At 38.1% G+C, this 8,678-nt stretch overlaps 2 pseudogenes; one reads left to right on the forward strand and one right to left on the reverse strand.

The window, feature by feature from the left end:
- Nucleotides 1-1,263: 1,263 nt before the first annotated feature.
- On the reverse strand, nt 1,264-3,194 carry LOC125854648 (trihelix transcription factor ASR3-like; annotated as a pseudogene).
- A 532-nt stretch (nt 3,195-3,726) lies between these two features.
- LOC125854659 (proline-rich extensin-like protein EPR1) lies at nt 3,727-7,732 on the forward strand (annotated as a pseudogene).
- The last annotated feature ends 946 nt before the right edge of the window (nt 7,733-8,678 follow it).

Here is an 8,678-nt window from a genome sequence, read left to right on the forward strand (position 1 = left end):
CTTAAGTTTAGCGAGCCTGGCCATCTTAGGCCCTGTTGCTTAAGAGATTTTCACTTTAGTGGCCAAGGTTTGCTTTAGCGCGGTCCTTCTGTCTTACCCCAGGTGCTTTCGCAGAATTGTGGATGCTTTTGCTGCACCTGCAACAGTATTAAGACTTGACACGATCAACTCTTACATAAAGTTTGTAATTTGATTATGAGAGTTGTGGGACTCTGAATTTGGTGATTCAAGGCTGGGTGTGATTGGGGAACGTGGGGCTATGCGTTAGAGTACTTGGGGAGCATATGGAAGAATCCGTTCGAGGTATTTTCAACCCTAAAGGGGATGCCTAGCTCTTGTCTTTAGCTTTAATGATGTTTTATGTTGCATGTTATTGTTTGCTACGTTTCGAACCCCAAAATGTGTTCCATTTTGGGACAAAGGTTTAGGGAGGTAATTAGGACATTTTGACAGAGTCAGTTTTGGAATTTTTGGTGCGGGTCCCATATTTCACATTCTTACTCCAATTTAGGTATGTATCTATTATATGTAACTTTAGTGTCTAAACAACTATATTAATGTTGTGATTCCATTCTTAATAGTGTGGTAGTGTTCAGAGGTTGTTCAGAATGGAACTGCTCCTAAGTCATGATTTGGATTGTGTGTGTGTTCTTCCTAAAGGTAGGATATGGCTTCCCTTTCCCCACTATGTTTAAACAAATCATTCTCATTAGTGTTTTTTGAAATTATCACAGTTTTTGCCCTAAAAATTAGTTTAGAAAAATATTCAATGTGAGTCAAGTAACATGTTGGTGAGTAATGCACATCAACAAAAACAAATTTAAGCAAGATTTAGTCTTTAATATATTTTAAAACAACATAAAATTATACTAAATATGATTTCTTCCACAATTAAAATATTCAATTTTTAAATTTTTTTTGATGACCTAAATGAGTGAGAAAACACATTTCAACAAAACTTTTTATATTGGATGCCATAGGTTAAAGGAATTCATGCTAATACAAATCATAATTAGAAGCGAGATATTATGATTTGTATAAAATGTTTCTGCAAACCAAGCAAGCAAGCCCAAGTGGTGAGATATACATAGGAGCCTGGCAGACTAGAAATTGTGACAAAATGTAGAGATACTTAAGTATAAAAAGAATTAAGAAAAAGCATCTATTTGTTCTATAGTCGTGATGTGTTGTTTTTTGCCAAGACTAGGCCTTTGAAAGCTTAAAAAAAAACATATTTTGCATTGTAATTAAATGAACTAAGCACTATAACTTATCTGCAATTCTTCCTAAAGCACCTGCAAGCTTGTTTAGCACAACTACTAAGTTATCAACATGGTCCTTTCTTTGCTGCCTATCTTGTTCAGAATGCATATTCTGAGCTTCAAGTTGGGAGCTCACCATTTTTCCATTCCTTTCCAGCACTTTTACTAAATGATGTTGGACATTCCTTGTTTTTTCATCATTTGAGTTGTTTTGCTTTCTTTTCCTTCCTTCTTGACCTCTTCCTTTATCAGCTCCTAGAGAGGTAGTTTGTCTTACACCTGCTTGTGTAGGAGAAACTTGAGAGAGTGGCTGATGTGGCTCCTCTGAAGTTAGCGTAGGAATAACATCCTCATTCATTTGTGGTACATATGTAAACAACCCATCATCCCCTACAACAACACTTCTACCATTATCAAACAAAACTTCTGACGCGGAAGCCAAATCTAACCCTTCTTCATTGCCATTTCCATGATCAAGAATATTAAACACTTGTCTATTAAAAAATTCAGGTAAATTTTTTTCTCTCTTAAAATCATTCCTCATCATCCAAAATGACTCTTTTTCTTCTTTAATTTGAGACTCCCACTCTTTAATCTTCTTAAAATCCACAGCCAGATTACTCAATCTCTTCTGGCATTGAATCGGTCCACGATTCACCCCTTGTCTTTTGCAGTAGGATGAAACTGAATCCCACTTAGCTTCAACCTGTGTTGAGCCCAATTCCATACCTCCGGTTCAGGCTCGATGGATCTGGTCTTCAACCAATTTTTTTCCCTGTATGAGAACAAGAATTTCTTGTTTGGTCCAACGAGGGAGCCTCGACACTTTGTTGGCATCATTGACTCCAATTGATGGATTGTTGACGGTCGTCAGAGTCGGTAGATGGAATTAGGATCAATTGCTTTAGGTTGTTACTTTTTGAAGCCACGTGAGTTAATGGAGGGGAGGAATTATAATCACAGAGTTTTGAGTAGAAGAGGTAGAATGTTTAAATTGTAATGGTAATATTCATCTAATGTTCTTAGCCTTTGGGTATTTATAATAATATTTTGTGTATGAAAACACATTTGTTATTATTTTTATCACATCTTTTCGTGGTTACAATTAACTTTTAAATCACAATAAATTATTTTCCTAATAAGAAATATTTTGACTAAAAATTGACATTCTGAGGTCGGATCCATAAACTACATACATTTCACAGTGATAATATCTAATTTAGTAAATAATTCACCCTTATTTAGTTTCATTCCTAATTAGTTAGTGCTAACAAATAAGAATTTTCTAATTCAAACAATTTAAAAACTTACAAAATATAATTAATGTTTTTCCTACAAATAAGAGTGTCAGACTTTTCTTCTTTTTTCTTCTCTGATTTATATAGATAGATATTAATTTGAAAGGATCGGATACACTTAGATATGGAGAACACAATGATTTGAATTTAACTCAATTACTATAAATAGAAGTGATAGCATTAGAGTAAAATGTATATTTTCATTTAATAAATAATTAGTAAAACAATATGTAGTTAATTCAAGGAAATAACATACAGGAGCACAATCAAACATGTACTAGGCGTGGTACCAAGGCAAACTAGGTTTGGTACCCGATCCAACCATGTAGTAACCTGTACTAGGCGTGGTACCTCAACCAACTTAATATATGTAGCTGGCGAGGTACCCAAGCCAACCAATTGTCACACAACACACAATTAGAATCATAATGAACTACGGTAACACTTGTACACACAAGTAAATTAAACGCCTTCATTGCATGTGATGGTGTACAAGGCATCATCTTACATTTATTTGATCTTCCTAACCATGCATTGCAGAAGCAATACAATAAAAACAATTATCATGCATACATTACATAACTTGGAAACAATAAACTATCACCTTTGTCGAATCAAGCCTTGAAATCTCCATTGGACCTGCGTATTTCCCTTGTTACAAATCCTAGCTAGCTTGTTATTGGTCTACAATTAATAATACAGGTACAAGATTCAATCTCTAATGGCCTAATTATACTCTTATTACAACTTAATCTCAACCCCAAGCCAAACTTATGATCTTCTCACCCAATCTAGGGCTTTTCCACCATTATTCACCGAAAACTACCAATTCCACAGCTACATGAGTGAATAACAATAGATTAATCAAGAAAAACATTTAACAATTAACCCAAGTCTTTACAACCCAAAATCCTCAGTAACTCAGATTTTCCCACCTTAGGAACAAAACCAACGTGTTCCCTAGAGTCCCTAATAGCACCTCAATGGCCTAGGGAATCAAAGTATGAAGTTGAAGATTGGATTACTTACATTTACAAAGGTTCTTGATGAAAAATGGCTGAAATTCGCCCTAATTAAGTCGCCCTTGTACTTTCCCAAAACGTACTTTCCAAATAATTAGCGGCTTTGGGGAATTTTCTCCATTAATTGCGACCAATCCCGCTAAAATGGCTCAATCCCACTATAGTGGAAGTGCTATAGTGAGACCTCTTGCTGTAACAGGAGTAAATTACACCACAAAAGTAGTGTGCCATCCACTATGGAAGCTTGCATGGGACAAAAACGCAAAAATACTCCAAAAAGTCTCCATTTTTCAACACACCTTCAAAAATTGACATCCAAGACCAACCTATTCATTCCAAGTTCGATAACGTCGAGTTCTACTCACCCCAATTCATTTATGAAAAGTCCTACAAATTCCTTAATGTCATAGCTAATAGAAAGACTAACCAAAGCTTATATATTTTACCCAATCCTTCCTCGAATTTCCCTAGACCTCACCTTTATCAAATTATGCATGAATATAGTAATATAAGTACTTATATCAAGTGAACATTAAGGTGCAATATTCAGTCAAACCAATGCCTTATAAAATAAGACTGATGAAGTTTATATTTTGATTTTAAAAACATTTAACAAAAGTGTAATGATTTTTTTGTACGTGGAAGAACCAACATTGTCATCACTATCGTGATAGAGTGGTATGCGTGTCAAGTTAAACTATACTTGATTAAGCTATATTGTGTCTCTCTTATATCAACTTTTTTATTTTGATTTGATTTAAAGAGACAAACAACAAATAAAGAAAGGACATAAAATACATTGTAATTAACAATTTAAAGGTGATTAGTAAATATTTAACAAAAGTTTGATTCCTTAATAATCTCGTATAAGCTAGTAAATCTGAGTATTCCTTTATTTTAGGGACACTCAAGATACTATGATATTGTTATTACAAAACAAATTCTAGATACTATAATATTTGCAGATGTCTCTCTTATATCCACTTTTTATTTTGATTTGATTTAAAGAGACAAACAGCAAATAAAGAAAAGACATAAAATACATTGTAATTAACAATTTAAAGGTGATTAGTAAAATATTTATCAAAAGTTTGATTCCTTAATAATCTCATATAAGCTAGTAAATCTGAGTATTCCTTTAATTTAGGGATATTCAAGATACCATGATATTGCTATTACAAGACAAATTCTAGATACTATAATATTTACAGATAAATAGGTCAACTAACGTATCAAATATTGAAATCCTCCTTTTTATATGCATGTAAAAATATATATATAGCTAAATGAAAAACTATTGGAATATCAAAACTTCATTTGCTCTTAACACATGTTACTCTAAGCTTCTTGCATCTGCATTCCAAATTGTCCTCCCTCTTATTGCTAGCATTTATCTACTTTATACATGACTGCATGATTACAACTATAACAACACGTCATAGTCTACAAACTCCTAGTTTCTCAATGCCCACTACCCCTAGTTTCTCAATGCCCACTACCCCCCAGTTTCTCCAATTCTCCCGGTCTTTCCAAGCCCGCTACCCCAAGTTTCTCCAATTCCCACAGTCTTTCAAAGCCCGAAACTCCTAGTTTCTCAAAATCTGAGACCCCTAGTTTCTCAAAGCCCGAGACTCCTAGTTTCTCGAAACCTGAGACCCCTAGTTTCTCAAAGACCAAAACTATTAGTTTCTCAAAACCTAAAACTCCTAGTTTCTCAAAGCCTGAGACACCTAATTTCTCAAAGCCCGAAACTCCTAGTTTCTCGAAACCCGAAACTCCTAGTTTCTCAAAACCCAAAACTCCTAGTTTCTCAAAACCTGAGACCTCTACTTTTTCAAAGCCCGTGACCCCTAGTTTCTCAAACCTGAGACTCCTAGTTTCTCAAATCCCGAGACCCCTAATTCCCCAAGGCTCGAAACTCCTAGTTTCTCAAATCCTGAGACTCCTACTTTTTCGAAGCCTGAAACTCTTAGGTTCTTAAAGCCCGAGACCCCTAGTTCCCAAAATCCTGAGACCCCTACTTTCTCAAAGCCCGAGTCCCCTACTTTCTCAAAATCGGAGAGCCCTACTTTCTCAGTGCCTGAGACTCCTACTTTCTCAAAGCCCGAAACCCCTAGTTTCTTAATGCCCAAAACCCCTAGTTTCTCAAGGCCCGAGACCTCTAGTTCCCAAAAGCTTGAGACTCCTACTTTTTCAAAGACCGAGATGACTACTTTCTCAAAATCAGAGACCCCTAGTTTCTCAAAGCTTGAGACTCCTACTTCTCCAAACCTCGAAACCCATACTTTCTCAAAACCCGAAACTCCTACTTTCTCAAAGCCCGAGATCCTAAGTTTTTCAAAGCTAAAGACCCCTAGTTTCTCAAAATCTGAGACTCCAACATTCTCAAAACCCGAGACTCCTAGTTCTCCAAAACCCGAGACTCCTAATTCTCCAAAGATCGAGGCCCCTAGTTTTTCAAAGCCTGAAACCCCTAGTTTATCTAAACCCCGAGACACCAACTTTCTCAAATCCTAAGACTCCATGTTCCCCAAAGTCTGAGACCCCAACTTTCCAAAAGCCTAAAATCCCAAGTTCTCTAAAGCTCGAGACCCCAAGTTCTTCAAAGCCTGAGACCCCTAGTTTCTCAAAGCCTGAGACCCCTAGTTCTTCAAAGCCTAAGATGCCAAGTTCCCCGAAACCAGAGACTCCTAGTTTTTCAAAACCTGAGACTCTAACATTTTCAATGCCTGAGACTCCGAATTCCCCAAAGTTTGAGACCTTTACTTTCTCAAAGCCTGAAATCCCAAATTCTCCAAATCCTGAGACCCCAAGTTTCCCAAAGCCTGTGACCCTTAGCTTTTCAAAACCCAAAAATCATAGGTTCTCAAAGCTTGAGATTCCTAGCTTTTCAAAGCCTGAGACCCCAAGTTTCTGAAGGCCTGAGACTCCAAGTTTCTCAAAGCCTGAGACCCCAAGTTCCTCGAAGCCCGAGGCTCCAATTTCTACAACGCCCGAGACACCAAGTTTCTCAAAACCCAAGACTCCTAGTTTCTCAAAGCCTGAGACTCTAAGTTCTCCAAAGCCTGAGACCCTAAGTTCCGCAAAGCCCGAGACCCCTAGTTTCTCAAAGTCCGAGACTCCTAGTTTCTCATAAGTTGAGACTCCAAGTTCCCCAAAGCCTGAGACCCCTAGTTTTTCAAAACCTGAGACCCCTAGTTCTCCAAATCCTAAGACTCCAAGTTCTCCAAAGTCCGAGACCCCTAGTTTCTCAAAGACTGAAACTCCTAGTTTCTCAAAACCCGGGACGCCAAATTCCTCTAAGCCTGAGACTCTTAATTTCTTAAAACCTGAGACTCCAACTTCTCTAAAGCTCGAGGCTTTTACTTTTTTAAAACCTGAGACCCTGAGTTCTCCAAATCCCCAGACTCCAAGTTTCTCAACACCTGAGACTCTTACTTTCTCAAAGCCCAAGATCCCAAGTTCCTCAAAGTTTGAGACTCCAAGTTTCTCAAAGCCCGAGACCCCTAGCTCTTTTAAGCCTGAGATTCCTAGCTTTTCAAATCCCGAGACACCAAGTTCGCAAAAGCCCGAGACACAAATTTCTCCAAAGTTTGAGACTTCTAGTTCCCCAAAGCCCGAGACTCCAAGTTCTCCAAAAACCTAGAACCCCAAAGAGCGAAACTCCAAATTTCCCAAAGCCTAAGACCCTAAGTTCCCCAAAGCCCAATACACCTATTTTCCCAAAGCATGATACCCTAAGTTCTCAAAGCCCAAGACCCCAAGTTCAGAGACCCCGAGTTTTCCAAAATCTAAAACTCCTAGTTTCCAAATAGCCCGAGACACCGAATTCCCCAAAGTCTGAGACACCAAGTTCGCCTAAGTCTGAGTCCCAAGTTCTCCAAATTTTGAGACTATTAGTTTCTCAAAACCAGAGACATCTAATTCCTCAAAGCCTAAGATTCCAACAACCCTAGAACTCGAGACTCTTAGCGTCTCTATGCCTGAAATACCAAGTGTTCCAAAGCATGAGCTACCAACTACCCCAAAGCCTGAGATCCCAACTTTTACAAAACCTGAATTACCAGTTGTTTCAAATCCTGAGATTCCAAGTGTGATAAAGACAGAAAATCCAAAACTTTCTAAACCAACATTGTCAACTTCTCCATGAGTAACTATGGTGTTATCCATGTGGCGTGACTTGTGCTGGCTAACTAACGAATTAGATCGCATATGAATGAGTTGACAATGGGTTGGATGCGAATGGATAAAATATTCGACTCGTCGGTATTTTATGTGAATAAAAATGGGTTGAATGATGGATGATATTATAATATCCACTTATTATCGACTCATAAATTGTACAAAATTGAAATTATCTATCAAATAAAGTGAAGTGGATCTTGAATTCTCTTCTCCTCTTACGCTCCAATTTTCTAAGTTTTGATTAATGATTTGACTTAGGTAAGTTCTAGTTATGTTTCTAGGATTAAACTGACTAAAACCTCATAATTTAGGGTCTAAATGACGTAGCTTAGGGGTCCAACGAAATAGCAAAAGACCAAAAGACCCCCGACTTAACTGCTGTCGGAGTGATCGGTCGATGGGACCTATAGGTCGTAGGTCAATCTACTGTCCGTAGATTGAGGTCGTAGGTCGAGTGTGCCCGACAAGGCTTCACTAAAACGAACATAACTTTTTACTTGGAGGTCGGATTTTAGCAAACTTGGCGGCGTTGGAAAGAGGATTCAATTATCTATCATATCATAGGTCATGTGACACATAATTCATTTTGTGCTAAGAGTTATGACCATTTGAAGTTGACCCAAATCATAATTTCATCTAACTGGTTGCTGACCCTTACCTACGGTCAGACCTATGGACCGTGGATCGAATGACGGTTCGTGCTGGTTAGCCGTAGTTTGCATCAGAAGCTAGGTAATGGTGGCCTCGATCCACGGACACAGACCACGAATCGTGATCTGACCTACGGACCGTGGGTCTATCCGTGGGCTGAGACTAGGTGATTTTCTGAGCTGGGTTTGGGGAGGGGTTGCATGGTGAACCACAGACCACCAGCACGGGCCGTGGTCTGACCTATGGTCCGTGGATGCCAA

This window comes from Solanum stenotomum, chromosome 1, assembly GCF_019186545.1.
Source record: "Solanum stenotomum isolate F172 chromosome 1, ASM1918654v1, whole genome shotgun sequence".
NCBI lineage: Eukaryota > Viridiplantae > Streptophyta > Magnoliopsida > Solanales > Solanaceae > Solanum > Solanum stenotomum.